We start from the raw sequence: 17,630 nt of genomic DNA, 5'->3' as shown, positions 1-17,630 counted from the left end.
AATGCACCGCGAGTGCACCGCCACCGTTTACCCTTTTAGCGGATGGAAAATGTCGGCTATTTCCTCCCCAGCCATCTCTAGATAATTAATACGGATTATCGAGTGATCGGGAAACGTCACTTATCATCCATCTCCGACATTTGCCGGCTGTCAGAGTGCACTTTGCGAGGAACTGGGCGCAAGAGGGTCGAAATAAATTCGTATAAAATTTTCAACACCTCCGACCGGGCGTCGGAGTACTTTTGAAACTCTAGCCGAGCGTCCGGGACGCACCAGAGCTCGCGGGAAAATATCAACGGCGAAATGTCCTGGAAAATCAAGAGGTGTATCGGTAATCCTAGTAGCGCGCCTCGCGGTGGAGGGATTTCGGTTTCGGGTTCTCTCGGGGATGCCGATTTCGGCCGCGACGAAGCCACCCCTCTCAAATTACTCTCTCTCCCTCAAAAAAAAAAAAAAAAAATAGCGCACTCGATAATTGCTAAGAATCATATTTTCGGTCATTATTCTTGCAATAATTCGCACTCGATTATTGATGCGAAGCATACTTCCGGTAATTATCTTGCAATAATTCGACAACATTGTACCATCAAGAAGGGTATAAAGTCGGACAGGGTTGAAACGGAATTCCAAAGGTCGGCGTCCGGGAAACCGCCCCGAAAATCCTCCGGGTTTCCCGTTCTCCAAGTCGGCGAACCATCGACGCTGACGCCGCACACCGAAACGCTGACCCCGACGATAAGCGGATTACCAGGCTAATTCAATTCCGTCAATGGCCGCGCCGCTAATCCAATAAGTATCGATACATCTATCGACAAAGCCTGGCGCTGCCGCCGCCACCCTGGCCGTTCCGACGTTCGATTTGCGCCCGATCGAAAATCCTCGACAAGAGTCCTGAAACCGAAGAAACCCGAAAAGGGAGCAAACCTCCAGGACGAGAAAAATCAAGAGGGTAGAAAACGTGCCTCTCTGGCTTTTTTGAATTTCCATAACGAGGACCGGCCGAAAAGCCGCGATCCTCGCGCCCTTCCGCCCTCTCCTTGCACTTTGATGCACTTTCCTTGAATCCACTCCGTTTGCCGATGCACCCCCAGAGAGAAGCAGAGGAGACGTGCCGGGAAATAAAGCAGATCTCTTGGCGGCCGGTAAAAAGTTTGATACCTCTTTAAGGGCGCCGTTGCCGAGCCGAGAGAGCCCGTCGACGGAGGGTGATACCCTCTCCGGCGATAAGGGCGAGAGAACCCCTACGAGAGGGGTCGAAAAAGCACCGATGTAAAAATCGAAAAGTATTTGCTAGGGTTGATAAAAATCATGATTTCCAATTAAAAAAAAAAAAAAAATCGCTGATTTTTAAATCACGATTTTCTCTAACATCTTAACCATTTAAACAAACTACTAATTTCGTATTTATCATACGTTTACAATCGATGGTGTTAATCGTACGATTTAAATCCAGCTCGCGAGATCCCTTAAAGCGCAGATAACACGGTCAACTGGAGCGGAAAAAAATCGGACAAGGTTGCGGAAAAACTTGGAGGGAAAAAAAAAAGAAGAAGAACTCGCCAAACGGCGCAAAGAGAGCCTTGTGCGAATCTCCTGCGAAAGCTCGCGCGAAAGCTCGGTCGTGGCGGAGACGGGCGCGGCAGTTCCTATCGCAGTTCGCCTAGCAGAAGTACAAACTCGGGGGTATTGTTGCCAGCCGCCATTGTCTCCGGGCGTGCCAAGGCAACCCCTCTTAAACAATGCCGCCTCTAACGGGGCTGCCAACGGGGAATGCACAATTATATACGCTCCAGACTGCCGTAAGAAGCTTTAATTAAGGGACGGCGGTGGGCCCTCGCGCGAGCCGGGTAAGAAGTGCCCGAAGAATTATTTAAGAAGCTTACACGAGCGAGGAGTTTCCCTTTCCGGAAGAAGGGGGAATCTGTTGAAATTTCAGTTATCTCCTCTGTCCATGTTATCAGTGGGGTACGGTATACGAGGGATGTGCGATAGACATCGCGATCGGTGATTGGCGCCTCTTCGATGTCGGAATAAAATTTCGTCCAAGGTTCTTTTTCGCTTCCTCTTGTAAGGTGAGGGGGGTCGTCGCTTTTCCGGGATGAGTTTCCCCGGGTCGACGAAAGGGATCTTTATCGCGGCGTATAAAAGCCGAGGGCCCTTTTCCCGCGGGATAACCCCTCGTCCTCGGCCGCGCCGAAGTGTCACGAAATCGCGAGAGGGCGAAGTCGTGAGAAAAATACGATATTTGCCCACGGGGTGTTCGTTTACACGGGGCCGAATCGCGTTCGCAGCTCTCTCTCTCTCTCTCTTTCACCTTTTGCGGAATCGCCGCTTCGAGGGAAGGAAAATCCTCGTGGAAACGTCGCGCCGCGCATTGCAACGACCTCGATCGATCGCCGTTGACGTCAGGACGCCCACGTACCTTGAACATGACCCAAAGAAGGTCCCTCCCCGAGAGTTCGCCTCTCCCTTGCGAGGGACCTCACAAAGCGAACCCTTAGTAAACCAAATAATATTTGTGGTGACCATCATGGTGAGGGCGCAGAATTAAAGTGGAACCACGGCCTGAACAACGTTTTTCGGGGCCACTCGCGCTCACCTGTTTAGCCCTCCACTAAAGGTTGGTTTAAGTACAATAAGTACAATACACTGAGAAAAATGAGATACTTGAAATAAAATTAATTTGCCTATTTAAAAATCGGATGGATAAATCGAGTAAAATTTTCAATGGTTGAAATAATTATTTCTTTGAGGGAAGTAGACGTGAAATGTAACTAAACGAAAAATGTAGAAACAAGTATAAGGCTACTAGGTTCATAAGTGACTGAAATTTATTTATCTCCAGTTATATATTTTTCTCGGTGTATTTATGTATCGACGCAGAAACGAGGGGACGAAAACCGCGGACGGAAAATGCGCGTAACTTGAACCGGAAATCGACGTTCCGATGGTGAGATACGAGGATCCTCCTTCGTTATTATGTCTTGTTTCATAAGACGGACGCGCGACACGCCAGGGACATAAATCCGTCTTAGCCCGAAAAAGCGGCTCGACCTAACCTCAAACTTTACGGCGGATCTCCCTTAGGGCAACGCGGGTTAAGCCGGCCGTTTTGCCGTGTCTTTGCTCGGTTTTATGACCGAGGTGACTTCTGCCCTCGAGGATTTTCCCCGAATCCATCCTCCTCGCGTCTCCATGAAACCCGTCCTTTCCCGCAATCTTTGCACTAAGATAAATCATTACTTTCTAGAAAAAAAAAGAAAAGAAATTTACCAGAGCGAAGAAACGTTTCGACGCTCGTAAGTAATTCATTTCGCCTGGAAAGTAATCTTCTGCCTCACGGTATGAGCGACTTCACGCCGACTTCGATGTTTAATACTTCTACGGTGAATTAATTCGCGCCATTGTCGAGGAGCCGCCAATTACCTCGCGAGGGTGCAAGGAAAAAAAAAATAGAAAAAATAGAAAAGAAGAAGGGGGCAGCAAACGGATTTACACGCACTGCATGTACGGGATCGCGTACATACTAGGCCTGAAAATCCGGCAATACCGGCGGAATAATCGATTCGCAAAGTGCCACCGATACGGAGCATTGGCGGCGCCAGCCAATAAATACTCAGGGAGGCAGAGCAATACGGCTGATTTATGATTTCCACCGGAGGCTTTAATCGGCGTGTTAATTATTCATCGCCGGCGTTCCACCGTGAAAGAAGAAACGGGGGTTTAATGGCGCCCTTACGCAACGGGCGAAATAAAAAAACGGGGCGAATTGAATAAAACCAATTTGCGGGGCGGGAACAAAAAGAAAATCGGAGATCCGGGAGGAGCGCGGCTATTTTCCTTTTTCTTTTTTTTTTTTCCGCGCGATTGATAAGGACGGACGATACGCGACTCCCTCGCCGTGAAATCGCGGTTATCAGGGATAAAGGGAGTCAGAGATTGAATTATTTCTCTCGCCGTCAGTTAACGCGCGAAACGAGTTCCCCCTTGTTTCCCGAAAGAGGGAAACCTCGACGTCCGCTTGGCACCTATCTCTCTTTCGCACGTCGATCGCGAGAAACTTGATGGGAAATTAACCATCCTTCCAGTCGTTTCCTCCCATGGATCCGACTTGTCGATCAATGGCCTCTCAGAATATCTTACCGATTATCCTGGATTAATTCTCCCCCGGAGAAAAGCGATCCACGAGGGACGAGTTTTTAATGGCCTCTTGAAATCCTATTCACATTTCGCACGAGTCCTGGGAAATTTCCTAGTTCTCCAACGATTTTCCAGACTAATAACGAGAGAAATTTTTCATATAAACTTACGAGTCCATGGCACTTCGATCGTTACCCCGCACTGTTAGAGATATTCATAAAATCCATGCACTTCTAAAACTGCATCAGTACATATTAATCACAAAAATCTCTAAACGTATAATTTCATGATATCTATAATCCTGTGAAATTTTATAAATTTGTTGCAAACATTTGATGAAATTAGGATACCATGTCCGAATAATACTTTCAGCAAAAATATTATAAAATTATGATATTTTCTTTCAACAGGGTGGGGACCTCTCTGGGCACGTTGCACGCACGTTGCACCATGTCGCACCCATGTTGCTCGCACATGGTCTGGTATACCCTGCGTGCACACGTGCGTAAGTTTATACATACGCTCATATATACGTTCATATATCCGCTGATATTTACGTTCATACACATGCTCATACGCACCCTCGTGCATGGGTTTTACGGTTAATGCGCAGCCACCGTGCACACACGCGTGCATTCGGCGGGGAAAGAGCACAAGACATCGGAGCACTAGACATCCGGTACAATACCCTCGGTCATAATGGGTCGCTAGTTCCTTGCATTGTCCGAAGGTTACATTATGCCCACGTATGGATACGTCCACGTGCACGCGTGCGTTTACGTGCGCGTAACGAGTGCGCTCGTTGCAGCGGCGCGGTTGCGGCGTAAACCGCGCGGTTGCATGGCCCGGTGCAACGCGCGTCGACGCGTAATGGTACTGCGCGCAATTCGCGACTGCAATTACGGCCGCCCTTTTTAGGGGCCGTATTTGGAGTGAAGAGGAGCACACGAGCGCAAGTCGGATTGCCCCGTAAAGCGCATACGCCGCGTCGTTACGAGGACCGCAGAGATTCCTAGGCACTAGGGGTGCATCTTCATTTTTATTTCCCTCCCTTCCTCCAAATTCCCGCCGATTCGCAAAACCGCGTAAGAAAAAAGGCACCCCGCGTCTCCGAAATTTTCGCATCTCGGATCCTAACCTGAATTCGCAACTCGTTACGCAAACCGCGTTTTTAATGCCGGGCACACCTGCCGTGGCTTATCCCCCTGGGACGTAACGGGTGACTTCGGGAAGGTAACAGGTGATTTCTGACAAAAATTCCGGATGGGAACGGCGGCACGCCGCACCGACGTCGTAAATAATTCGGGATCTCGAATCCGGTGGAGCCCGACCGGATTGCGCGTTTCGCAATCACCGAATTTCCCTGGTTAATTGCAGGTGCCCGGGACCAACGGGATGAGTCAGAGTCGAGGCGACTCCTTCGATGGATGTCGAAAAAAGGGGCGAAAGGAAAAAGGAAAAGGAAACGAGCGACCCACTTTTCGCTCCTTTTCGAAATTCTTCCCCGTCTTGAATCACCCTGTAGGGAGCCTGGAGCAGGTGTGGAGACGCCGAGGATTTTTAAACGCGTCCTTCGATATATTCTCCGAATTTCCGGCCGAGACACGTCCCGCAACCGGCACGCCGGGCGAATAATGAATATGTGTAACGCATTACGCATTACGAGCGGCCCGAGGAAAGGACGTTTCTATAATTCACCGAGGGCGCGGGCCACTTTTTCATTGGCCTCCCCGCGGAGCGATAAACCTTCCTCGAGATACTCGGCTCGCTAAATATATCCGCGAAACCCGCGACCATGGAAACGCGGCCATAAGACACCTCCCGAATATACTCGAGACTCGTTCCCTGCGTCGAGGACCTAAACTCGCTCAGATGCACCTGCCCTTCCAAAATCCACATTATCGACCGCAATCAGGGCCTTAAGGTGATACAAAAGAGTCATTACATATGTATCGTAAAAATATTTACAAAACTTTTCCCCAAGCTGGGTGCATCGAATAATTTAATAACTTTATCGCGTTATTGCGGAGCTCCCTATGAAGGTCTTGAAACTCGGGAAATTTTTCATTTTTCATTTAATAATTTCAGATTTCAAAAATCATCGAATCTCACCTCATCCGCGAGTCGTCAACCATTCAAAGGAAAAAGGAACAAGAATTTCATCCCAAACTCCCGCAGGTGAATTTCCTCGCGACCCAAATCCCCGACAACGAGAACCGGGAAGGAAATAAAAAAAACGAATAAGAGCCCGGGCTAATTAGCGTGCCGAAAAAAACGACGAGAAACAGATAAATACGCACGCTGGCTGGGAGGCGATGCATCAACGGGTCATGAAATTTCATCAGCGCTCATTACCGTTGCGAATTTAGTTTTCCGCCGAGCTTAAAGGCGCGGGGCTTCTCGTAATTAGTGGACAATAAGCCACGGTTCCGTTAATTGAAGCGCAAGGTAACGTCCAAGTTTCCTCGTTAAGGTCTTCGCGCTCCCGCGGCATCAAAAATCGATCGAGGCCAAAGCGGAAGTGCCTGTTTTTCTCCGGAACCGGGGAAAAATTCACCGGAGCACGTAGCGCTTTTCCGCGTTTTCCGACAAGGCCGGGTAAAATGTGTAACCAAAGAACGAAAAAAAAAAAATACAAGACGCATTTCCTGCCTTTACCCCGTTCAAATGGGAGTTCCTCGATTCCCAGAGTGTTCTAAATCGTCATACAATTGTCCTGACAATTTGGTTTCCTCATATCGGAGCCTTCGATAATTGTATATCGATCCAAACGTAAGAGCTCGCCACCACTTAGATTCTGGTCTAGGCTAAGTTAACATTTTTTTTTTTTTCGTTTAAAAGTCCAAATTTTGAAAGTATCTGGATAATTCCTAGGTGATCAGGAGTCGTGTGCCAATGTCTTGGACGAATCGGTTCTTTAAAAAAAAAGTGTACGATTCGAGTCGAATGATTCGAGGGGGGGTTTCACTTCACCTTAACGCCCTTACCGCGGTTAACAAGTCGAGCTCGATGCCGCGAAACGGCCGTTCTCGTTTATTGGGCATGATACCCGGGTAAGTAGCGGCCCATACCCCGTGGGTAGGAATCTACGTGTCGGCAAAGGGCCCGCGATAAATACGTACTAAAAGCTCCTCGCAGGTTAGGGCGCCATTACCTCCGCGGCGCGCCTCGAGTGCACCGCCGTGCATCCGGGTGCACGCGGGTTCCGATTATCCCTTAAATTTGCATTAATCTCTCCCCGACCAGCTTTACTCCCGTCCGAACGATGCGCCGTAACCTTCCCTAACAATGGTCGTTACCTCCCGCCGATTAAATTCTTTCGCGGTAGGAAACGAGAGGGAAAACGGTACTCGCAAAAGGAAGATCGGTGCCCACGCGCGATATATCGATCCGCGGCATCTGGAGGAGTCCGACCGGACTCGAGGCACCCTCGTTCGAGGTTTACCCAAGGAACAGGACCTTCCGCAGCGTTTCCGCCGGCTCGTTACGCTCATCCTCCGGGCCCTGCGGAAAAGGGAATTCGCTCCGCGTGGTCGCCGGTATGAATGAGTAACTCGTGTCCATGAATTAAAGATGCGAACTCGCAGACCCTCGCCACCTATGCACTCCCTTTCGGCCGTACATAAGAGAGTAGCGGATTATTTTTTATTTATGCACAACCGCCGGAAAACCGCTGACGGGATTTTCGTCCCTCGCGACGTTGAGGGGCGTCCCTCGAAAAGGTACCGCGCCGCAGTGGTGGGTGAAAAAACAAAAAAGGGGGAAAAAAATGGAAAGAATTTCCCCGCGACTCGGACGCCGAGAAACTCCCGGCAGTCGAGGTGGTTCGAGGGAAGGGACCTTTTAATCGGATCGACCCGACTCCCCGTTTCCGGGCGGATGTCCGACCTCGATATACGTCCTCTCCGCCGAGGAACGCGCGTCTACGTCGAGCTCCTCTCTCCCCGGCTCGACTGCGGGTCCGCCTCCCCCGGGATATGAATATGAATCTGGATATATTATATGCACCCGCCGGAAATACGCCCGCTCCTATTAATTTCCCGGGGAGCCGGACTCCTCGGGAAATTCGCATCCCGAGACGCGGTCCCCGTCCGCCGTCGCAATCTCCGCTTGTTGGAATAAAAAGTGACAAATTCACGGTAGCCCGGTTGCGGTGCATCTCGAGAATAATTTCCAATTCTCGGCTACCTACGTGGAAGGTGATTTTTCCTGGGAGCGGCCGAGGAATTTTTCGAAATGGCTCGATGCCACGAAAGGGGAACCGACGGGGGCCCCTCCCGAGGGAACAGACAACGACCCGAGTCGTATCAGGAGCAACGAACCGTGTCGCATTCCCAACGTGCGAGGATCACGCGCGTCATCCTAATCGGTCCGCAAGTATCATTCAGATCGCGCGAGCTTTCGGTTGCGCAAGCCCTCGTTCGATTCCCCTCAGAGATGCGGCGAGCGACCCGCCCGTGGAATTCACTCTCGAAATTGATATCAAAAGGGTCATTCTAAATATATAAAACGTCGAGATATTTATAAAACTTTCCTCCAAATTAATAATCGATTTTTTTTCCTTTTCAAAAAAAGAAAAAAAAGAAAAAAGTTCCCTAGCCCGTTTTCAAGTGTCCGCGTTTATTGCTGCGATTAAAATCTCTCGGTTACACGTTTGCGAATTCTTTCGTCGCGCGTAGAAGAGGCAAATGTAATTGAAAAGAGCCCGGCTGAATATCGTTGACAAGTTTTTCTCGGGTATCTCGAGGTACAGCGGGGAATGAATTCGGGTTAGCGCGTTAAATACCTAGGAACTAATTAAACCACAATGCGGAGCCGAAGCAGCTGCCTTGCCGTTCCGTTTTCCGCTGCCAGTGGGAAAGCTCGCGTATAAAGTGCACGTGCACGCGCGCGCCGGCTTCAGTGTGTCGCGAGCTCGCGACCCGTGCGCACGTAGGGGGGCTCCCACACGGCGCGCCGGAAACCGTGAATTCTTATGCACCGGTGCCCCGAATTTCGAACTTGTTTACCCACTTTTCCCGGGTACAATAAGCCCTGAGCGGGCAGATCCGGACCGCCCCGGGAAAGGGAGACGCGGCTCCGACGATACCGGGTGGAGTTATCGGATGCACTTCGCGGAATTGCATCGACGGCGGCTCCGAAATTAGCCCCGATTAATTTCACTGAAGGGAGTGTCCACCGTCTGCGGAAGTTCTTTTAAAAAATCAGGAAAAATCACCCCGGGGAAACGAGAGGGTCATTGAACCAGAGATATATTTCGTTAATTCAAAGGACACTTGACTCAGATGAACTCGAATAAATTGAATGCAACACTTTTCATAATTATGACAACTTATTAGAGGGTAATAATTCTTGCTCGAATGAACAAAATGTCTTGGTACTATTCGAAGAAATATTTCTCCGGTGCAATAAATGTTTGTTCTCGGCGCAGGAGAAAATCAGGAGAAAATCTCATCCTCGCGATGGATACCGGCGAAAAATCTCGACGAGGGGGTTCGATTGAATTTTTCGAACGTCAGGCATCGACCAGACCGATCCATTAGCTAATCGTCCGTTCCGATTAACGAAGGCGCGGGAAATTAAATGCATTAAACGGGCCGATCGTTGCGGGGGTAGATCAGCGGAATTTAATCCGGCACGGCGAGCCTTTATTCCGGGGGAAACGCGAAATATCTCGAAAACCGTGCGGAGAGGCAACGACGTTAAGCCGCGCGCGTATTTACGCGGGCGCAAATTCCGCAAATTGACGCGCTATTCGGCCGCGAGCGCGAAACCGCCGTAGCGGATGCATCGCCGGGTTTTTTTCCGCCGGGCAGCGAGAAAGGACGATAATCCGCAATCGGTCGCCCCACTATATTATTTCAAATAGGAATTTCCGCGTGACATCCCGAATAGAAATGGTAATTTAGATTTCCAGTGATTTCCAGCATTCCCCGATTTTCCGAGTTAATAGTCCCTCGATATTTCTTCTCGACGAAATAATTGTTTCTCGCTATTAATAAATTATAAAATAATTGTTTCTCGCTATTAATAAATTATAAAATAATTGTTTCTCGCTATTATACACGATCCAGGCAGCGATATATACCCTTTCATTAAACTGATCTATTTTCTCGGTATAGGAAGCCTAGTCGGGAGTCTCGACCGGGATGAAAAATTTTTCCCGCTCCTCCGGCAGAAGGAAAAATATCGGCGGCCCTGAGAGAGAGAGAGAGAGAGAGAGAGAGAGAGAGAGAGAGAGAGAGAGAGAGAGAGAGAGAGAGATCCCGCCGAGCAGGATAATTAGTCGAGCGAGTGGCAGGCCGGCTTGTCCTCGGGGATTATTAGTCAGCTCTGTCTCTCTCGATTACTCGTTAGTCATCGACACGGAGAGTCGCCTCGGCGGATCGGTCGCGACGTGAGCGCGACATCTTTTTGCGAAACCGAGAAAGAGAGAGAGAGAAAGAGCGCGGAGAAGGAGAAAAAGAGAGATATAGAGGGAGAGAGCCCGAGCCCTGGGAATTAAGCGTCCGTTTATTTTGGACTCGGTCCAACATGGATGCTCCCAGTCGATTCCTTTTCTACCCCCAGCAGACAGCGTGGTGTCGTTTTCGAATGGCCCCCCTCGCGGATGCTGAAATGACGAAACCGGTGCACCAAATACCTCTCTTTCGACCTCGAAAGACGTTCCCTCTAACACCCTGAGAGAAAAAAATGTCATCGAGCCAAAGAAATATCGTACTCATTCCAAGAATAATGATTTCACTCAAATAAATTGGATTCAAAATTTATTCGCAATTATAAGACTTTCTTTGACTCGATTTTTTGATCGAGGGGTTTATAGAAATAATAAAAATATTACCAAAAAAAAAAATCATGATTTTTATCAACCCTGCCACCATCCACCCTTGACCTTCGCTCTAAAATGAAGAAAAATATGTATATATAAAATTCCAGGCACGATTTTCTACGGATTTCCGAAGCGCCCCTCGTTCGACGTTCCGGGGAAATGATGGACCCACGTCTCGAGCATGATTTCCCAGGAAAATGACGGATTTTCCCGTCGCCTCGGGGGCCCGATAAATCGACTCGACTCGACGATCCCTCGACCTCGTTCCCTCGTAGAGGAGCTCCGCGAATCCCGTCGGGTAGAAAATCTGGATCTTTAAATGATCCCATTGTCCCGTTTACGCGATTCCGGCGTCTACTCGACGCCTCGAGAGCGTTTCGGAAATAATTTGCCCGACCGCGACGTGGCCACGAATCCTCGGTTCGCGCCCTGGCGAATTGCTCGTTTATAGGGCCAGAGTAGGGGGGGGATCGATAAATTCGGGGGGGTTTTCAATCGGCACAATGGAGTGACGTTTACTACTCGATTAAGCTTCGACGGAGCGCCAATCTACCTTACGATGTCAATTCGAGGGGAGCCCCTCGCCGGCGCCGGTGACCCTGTCAATGGAAAAGCACAATTCCGCGTTCCGCGGAGAAGGTCGGTGACGAATGCACCTCGATTCGCGATGAAAAACCGATGAGAAACCGTGAAAACCCGGTGAACGGGCGAGACGAGGCCAATCGCGATCGATCGCCGCCCCCGACGGAGACCCTCGAGACGAGTCGAAAAAAATGCATTATCCGGCCCCCCCCTCTCATAAAGACCTCCACCGAATTTAGTATAAGTTCCTTTCCTTAGTCAGGCAACGACTCCCGAGTTTTCAGGGTCGTCCGTTTCCGAGTGCTCGCTTTTTCCCCGTATCGCCGAGGAGGGCGCCTTATCTCGCTGGTGCTCCGCGAAGACGAACCCGCGGACGGCCCCCGTTCATACTTATCGGCGGCCGTCTACACGGTGCAATTAGCTATCTCGTACAGCACTGCTTGCCCCTGCCAGGGAGTAGAAAACCTCGGGACGATAATTCGAGCGTACGCGAGTACGGACGCGGGGCGTGGAATCGCGTGCCGAGTCCGACAAGAGTGTACGTCGTCATCGGGTATCGAGCCGAATGCAGGGTCGCCAAAGTCCCGTCTAGACGACGTATCCCGTGGGACAACGACCAGGAGTTTTCCCCCTAAATAAAGTTGGACGAAAATTCTCATTCAACCCGGTCGCGAGAGAGAATTCCCTCCCATTGACGAGCGTCCTCGATGTGGACCCTCGACTTCTGGCCGATGCATTTTCGATCACCGCGGGGTGCGGAATTAACCGCGCCGACGGACTATTTGGCGCTCTTCGTGTCCTGAATAAAATACCGGCCGATGAATAAAATAAGTGCGACTGGGAATGACTAGACGGCGAACTCGCCGCCGCTCTCTCGCGACTCCCGCTTATGGCGGCCGCTCGGCGAGACCGGCTCGATAGCTATTTTATTCAGTAGGCGACCGACCGTTTTTTGCCCACCACTAGACCTCTCCTCGTTGCTTTTCCACGTGTCTGAAACCTGCCTAGGGACGAAGCCCCCGAGAAACTCCGCGAATCGTTGCCCACCCTCGGTAGGAGTAGGCGCCATTTAAATGTCCCTCAGGTTGGCCCCTCATTTCCGAAAATTAAACCAATTTCTTTTTTCTACCAAATTGTACTGGCTTTGTATCGCAGTTGTACGGTTTAAACGATTGTCCTAACATCAATAGTTAATTAACGAATTAAGAGAAATTGTTTTTTTTTTAATTAGCCCCCTAGCTCCCGAGGACCCGGGTGGATCGATAAATAAAGTTCGAGTTATCGGAGCGATACCGCGTGTGCAGGCGAGAGGTACCTAGTTACCGGGATTACAGGATGATTGGAGGGTCTGGTGCTCGAGAGCCGGGTTCCACGAGGAACGTTGACGAACGATCGTCGAATTCCTGGACGGGAATGCTCCTCGGAGTGAATTGGAAGGGAAGATGGCGGATCGATGTATACGGATATGCTAATATTTCGGTCCGAAGGGGGGAGCCCCGTACACGGGATTTCAAAGGGTGACTCCAGAGAGAGAGAGAGAGAGATAGGACGACGTATGAAATATTTCCCACCGATGGCTCGTCGAGCTTTAATCTCCAGACCGTCGAACGCGGTACTTGTTCCGGTTGGCCCTCTACCTTTGTCGAGTCGACGATAAAGATTCCGCTCCCACGGCGCTATGCCGACGGAGGAACAAAAAGGAAATCCCTTTCATCGAGCGCAAACCCCCGACTCCCGACGAATTTTCCGAGAGTTCAATATATTCCGGCGACGATTAAACCAAAAAGTTCCTTCAAAGTCCGGGTGTCGATGTCGCAATTTTACCCGACGTTTTCCGCACCCCCGAGAGCGAACCCGGATTTCGCCTCCCCCCTTGATCGACATTTCAAAATTCCTGGACCATTCGCGATGATGTATATATTTTTTTTTTCAGGCGACAAAGGCACTGCTCGAAATCTTGGATACGTCGAACCGAGTCTAATCATAGTCCGCCCCAGTTGCGCGTTTTCCCCGAAGCTTTTCGGTTCCCCCGGCGATCTCAGAGAAGAGAATCAAAATACCCCACGCGGGATATTTAAACGCCGGGAAAACTATTCTAGGCGGCATAAATATTTAGCCATCCGCGAATCTCGGTGGGGCGAATCGCAAACGTGCCCGGAAAAAATAGAGAGTAAATTCATTCTCCGAGTTAAACACGGCGTACTCGATAAGCGAGTTGGTTCTACTTATAATTGAATAAAAATCACATTTTGGAGTTGGACCATCTCGCGTATCGAGTTCGCCATATTTAACTGAGAAAGTGCTTTGAATTTGCTCCCTTTTGCTCGAGAGAGAGAGGAAGAAAAAAAAAGAGGCCGAAATGAGGAAAAAAAGAAAACTTCCTGGTCATTATCCTTGGAAAGGCGAGCTCTCCTCGGAGTCTCCCGACGACTCAAAGGACCGGGGTCCAGGACTCCGTACGACTCTTTCTCGGCCTCCAACGAGGCAGAAAACGCATCTTCGGGGCAGTGCATTATTCACCGTAATTCCGGAAGAATTATTAAGCGCCGGTAGCGCGGAGCAATTCCGACAGACACGGGGGCTGAAACGGACGGCAGGGCCGCCGCGATAAACCTGGCGATAGCTCGTTGGAAGGCGGAAGAGAGGCGGAAAAAAAAAGGAGAAATATCCTTTTTATCGGGGCGGGCCGTGATTATTTTTCGGGGTCGTAAAGAGGCTGCCGGGGAAATTATTCGAGCCACGTGGGCTCATCGCGTCTGACCATCGGCGATAACGCTATCGCTCCGAACGGCTGTTAAGCCCCGCTGGATACACACCCTAAACCAACCTAAACGTCCTCCCCTCGTCCAAACACAAGTTAGGTAGCGTTTACCTTCGCTGCCCGCTATTGACTATGTATGTACCCTCCCCCGCGTTTACCCGTTGCAGTACGTCGCCAAAGTGCAGTTGACTTCGCGAGAGGAACGGCCGCGAGGTCGAGGGGTCCCTATCTACGGTTTTCCACGATTCTGGGATAAATGGGGTTAGAAAAGCCGAGAAAAACGGATAAAAGAATTAGCCATAGGCCCCGCGGGCAGGATATCGCGTCGATGGGCGACAGGACGAGAAACGGGCATGGGTAAACACGGTGGGCCTCTGCTTGTGGACAAAAGAGGAGCAGCTGGAACGATGACGTCACTACCTGTCTTGCAGCTCTCCGGCAGCACCCGGGGGTATGGGTCAGCGCTGCGCCGAGCAGCGCCATCTCCGCTGTTCCACGTCCCGTCCGATCTCCCGCTCCTACGAGTCTCTACCCATTAATGGTTTCATCGAGGGGACATATTTTCGACGTTACTCGGCTAGACCGACTTTTTTCCCCGGCGAGTCCTCCGAGACCGACGCGGTCGATCTCCCTTAAGGTGAAGTGAAGCCCTCCCCAAATCATTCAGCTTACATCTGACCAGGGTAAAGGTAAAAACAGCGTCTTATGAGCTTCACCGTAAGGCTGATTTTCCTTTGACTAGGTTCCGGGAATATGTGCCTTACCGCTCTCCGCTCGAGGAGCTCCGAAATACGATTTCTTTCCTCAAATAGACGCGATCCCCGGCGTAACCCAACAGCATCAGAGCCCTAGAGGGTGGATTTTAAGGACCTCCGCGTTGTTGGTTCGACTAACCCAGTTTCCACTCCTATCCCGGTATACCAGTGGCAATTCGCGCAAATAACCATTCGCTCGCCAAGTTAGCCGAGCACCGCCGTAGAAGTCGAGCCCGTTGAGAGCTAAAGAGAGTCGGGAACAAGTGCTATTAATCAGTCAGCGATTGTCGGACAAGTTGGGTAACTAGCGGACCTCGTTGCGTCAAGGAAGCTCGGCTCTCCCCGGGGACGGGATTTCTGCTCGGGAACAAAACACCTCTCGAAACCACCTCCCTCTCCCGGGAGTGCAAAGAGGAGTGCGGCTTCGATCTGCTTTTATTTCCGTCGGGGGAGGTCGATTTAAGTGGGGAAAATCAGAGAAATAAATAACAAAAAAAAAAAAGAAACCGAGGCGTAATCAATGCACGGCAGGGAGGAAGAGAGGGCGCGATCGAATGAAATCGTTTGCATTCGATGTACATACAAATTAAGGGGAAGAAAGGAGAGCAATATCTTGCAAATTAGTAATTAACCGGCGGTAAATCAGTGGGGTGTGCGTACTCGAGTTGAATCCCGGCTTAAGTCGAATAGTTTCGCTAATTTTATACGCGCCTCCCCTAATGAATTACCGGCTCGACGTTAAGTTTCGCGGTAATTATCGCCTACCGAAGTAATACACCGTATTACTTCGGCTTAAGTTCGTTAGAGTTCAAAAAGATTTTTTTTCATAAATTTTCAGGAATAAATTCCCGTGAAAAATCTCGCATTGTCGCGTCACTGGTTAGCGTTTGAAAGTCGTATACGAAACCGTCGATCTCGCATACGAATGTTCATCGTACAAACTCGAGAAGTGGGTCCTTGGTAGGGGGCATCTTTTCGCATCACCTTACAATTAAATATGCCTCCCCCCCCCCCTGGCGGGGGGAGAGTCGTACAAGCTGCAGAGTACACAAGATTGGCCCGAGCTAAGCGATACTTAAGTGCTACCTACGACGATCCGCACCGACTAAAAATATAACCATAACTGCCGACGTGCCCCCAGCTGGGGACAGCGACCAAAGCAGAAGAAAAAAAAAGAGAGAAGAAAAATAGGAGGAGAGGCAGAAAGTATTATTACGCTACGCTACGCGCCAGCCACGACTGAGCAGCCGGGCTAACGTATCCGAGCTGGTTTAAAAATTGCAACCGAGGGTAAATATATAATCCGTGTAATCTGCAACGCGGCGGGGCGACGATTATTTTTTTCCCTCCTACCTTCCCGACGGGAAACGGAACTAAAATGGAACGCTCGCGGATTTCGCGAGTAATTTCGAGCCGGCCCGGCGACAATCCGGCAGGATTTCCAGGACTTTCGGACTTTCGCGCACAATGGGGAAAATTCAGCCGAGCTAACTTCAATCGGCGGAAATCTGGGTTCCGCTCGGAGGGAGGTGATCCCCTCCACCCCGTAAAGTCCATTCTACGTGTCCATGACGGTGAACTTGGGGAGTTTTAAAAATATAAAAATCCTGCAGAGAGACTAGGCAATTAATCGAGGTGGGACCTGGTTAACGGGAAATTAGGCGAGGGAAAGAGAGGTTAACCCGGCTTGAATTTTCCGGAACGTCGATCGGACCTTTTTAAACGGGAATGCTTCCATCTCGACCGGTGCGTCACGCCGGAAGCGGCCGCCTCGGATCAGCGACGTCACCGAACGGACAGCCGGACGCTCCTAACCTCTCCCGAGAGAGTGACCCCTAACCTCAAACCTCAAATCTCTCGGCAACCTGTCGCGAAGGGCTAGAATCTCGACGCAAAGCAGTACGTTTTCGTATCGACTTGCATGGACTATCGCTGGCCGGTTCTCGATCGATAGGACTCGCTCTCTCTCTCTCTCTTGCTCTGGCCCGGTCACGTGACTCCTTCCTCACGTTCCGCTGACGGCACACGGAACGACACGGATGCCTCTGCCACAAGTCGGAACACAGACACTCACCCCGAGACGCGGCGACTCGGCTCGTCACTGCGCGAGGAACTCACTCGGCTACGTCGCGACGCTTTGCTGGCCGCCCGAGACGGCGCGGAATTGGAACGGAGACGGCGAGACGCGAACTCGGGAGGACGAGGAACGCCACGATGCGATCACTGCTGCAGTCGCGAACGCACTGAAGCGCCGGCGTGTTTACCGCCGCCCCGCCACTCCCCGGGCGGCGCGACGGTGAGACGCGCCGCCGCGCGGCCGCCCTACGAAGCTGCCTTCGGCCAGGCTCGGGCGTTTCCGATACCGCTCGGGACTCGCCGCTACCGGGAGATCCCTAAGCTTCGAATGAAAAGAAAGTCCTCGTGAAAGGGGAGGCTGGCAGAGGGCTGGGATTCGGGTGGAAAATTTTTTCCAGGGGTGGCGCGCATATAAACGTCTATTTTAGAATTCGGAACAGCGAATTTAAATGGAATTCTGGGGTACAGATATCGTTACTCCGCGAAA

General features: G+C 50.6%; 1 protein-coding gene across 5 annotated transcripts in view; it reads right to left on the bottom strand.

The window, feature by feature from the left end:
• Window positions 1–17,285, bottom strand: part of LOC105704160 (ankyrin repeat domain-containing protein 50) — a 58,889-nt gene extending 41,604 nt beyond the window's left edge. For 4 of the 5 annotated variants that reach the window (XM_012433160.2, XM_023434662.1, XM_023434660.1 and 1 more), the window contains exon 1: window positions 16,971–17,285. The gene's annotated coding sequence lies outside the window, so the exon portion shown is untranslated. The remainder of the gene's footprint in view (window positions 1–16,970) is intronic. The other variant, XM_012433161.2, reaches the window with a different exon arrangement.
• Between the last annotated feature and the right edge of the window lie 345 nt (window positions 17,286–17,630).

The sequence above is a fragment of the Orussus abietinus genome, unplaced genomic scaffold (assembly GCF_000612105.2).
Source record: "Orussus abietinus isolate OABI.00-Male unplaced genomic scaffold, Oabi_2.0 scaffold11, whole genome shotgun sequence".
Classification (NCBI taxonomy): Eukaryota; Metazoa; Arthropoda; class Insecta; order Hymenoptera; family Orussidae; genus Orussus; species Orussus abietinus.
Note: the sequence above shows the minus strand (reverse complement) of the source record. Positions and strands in the feature narration are given on the sequence as shown.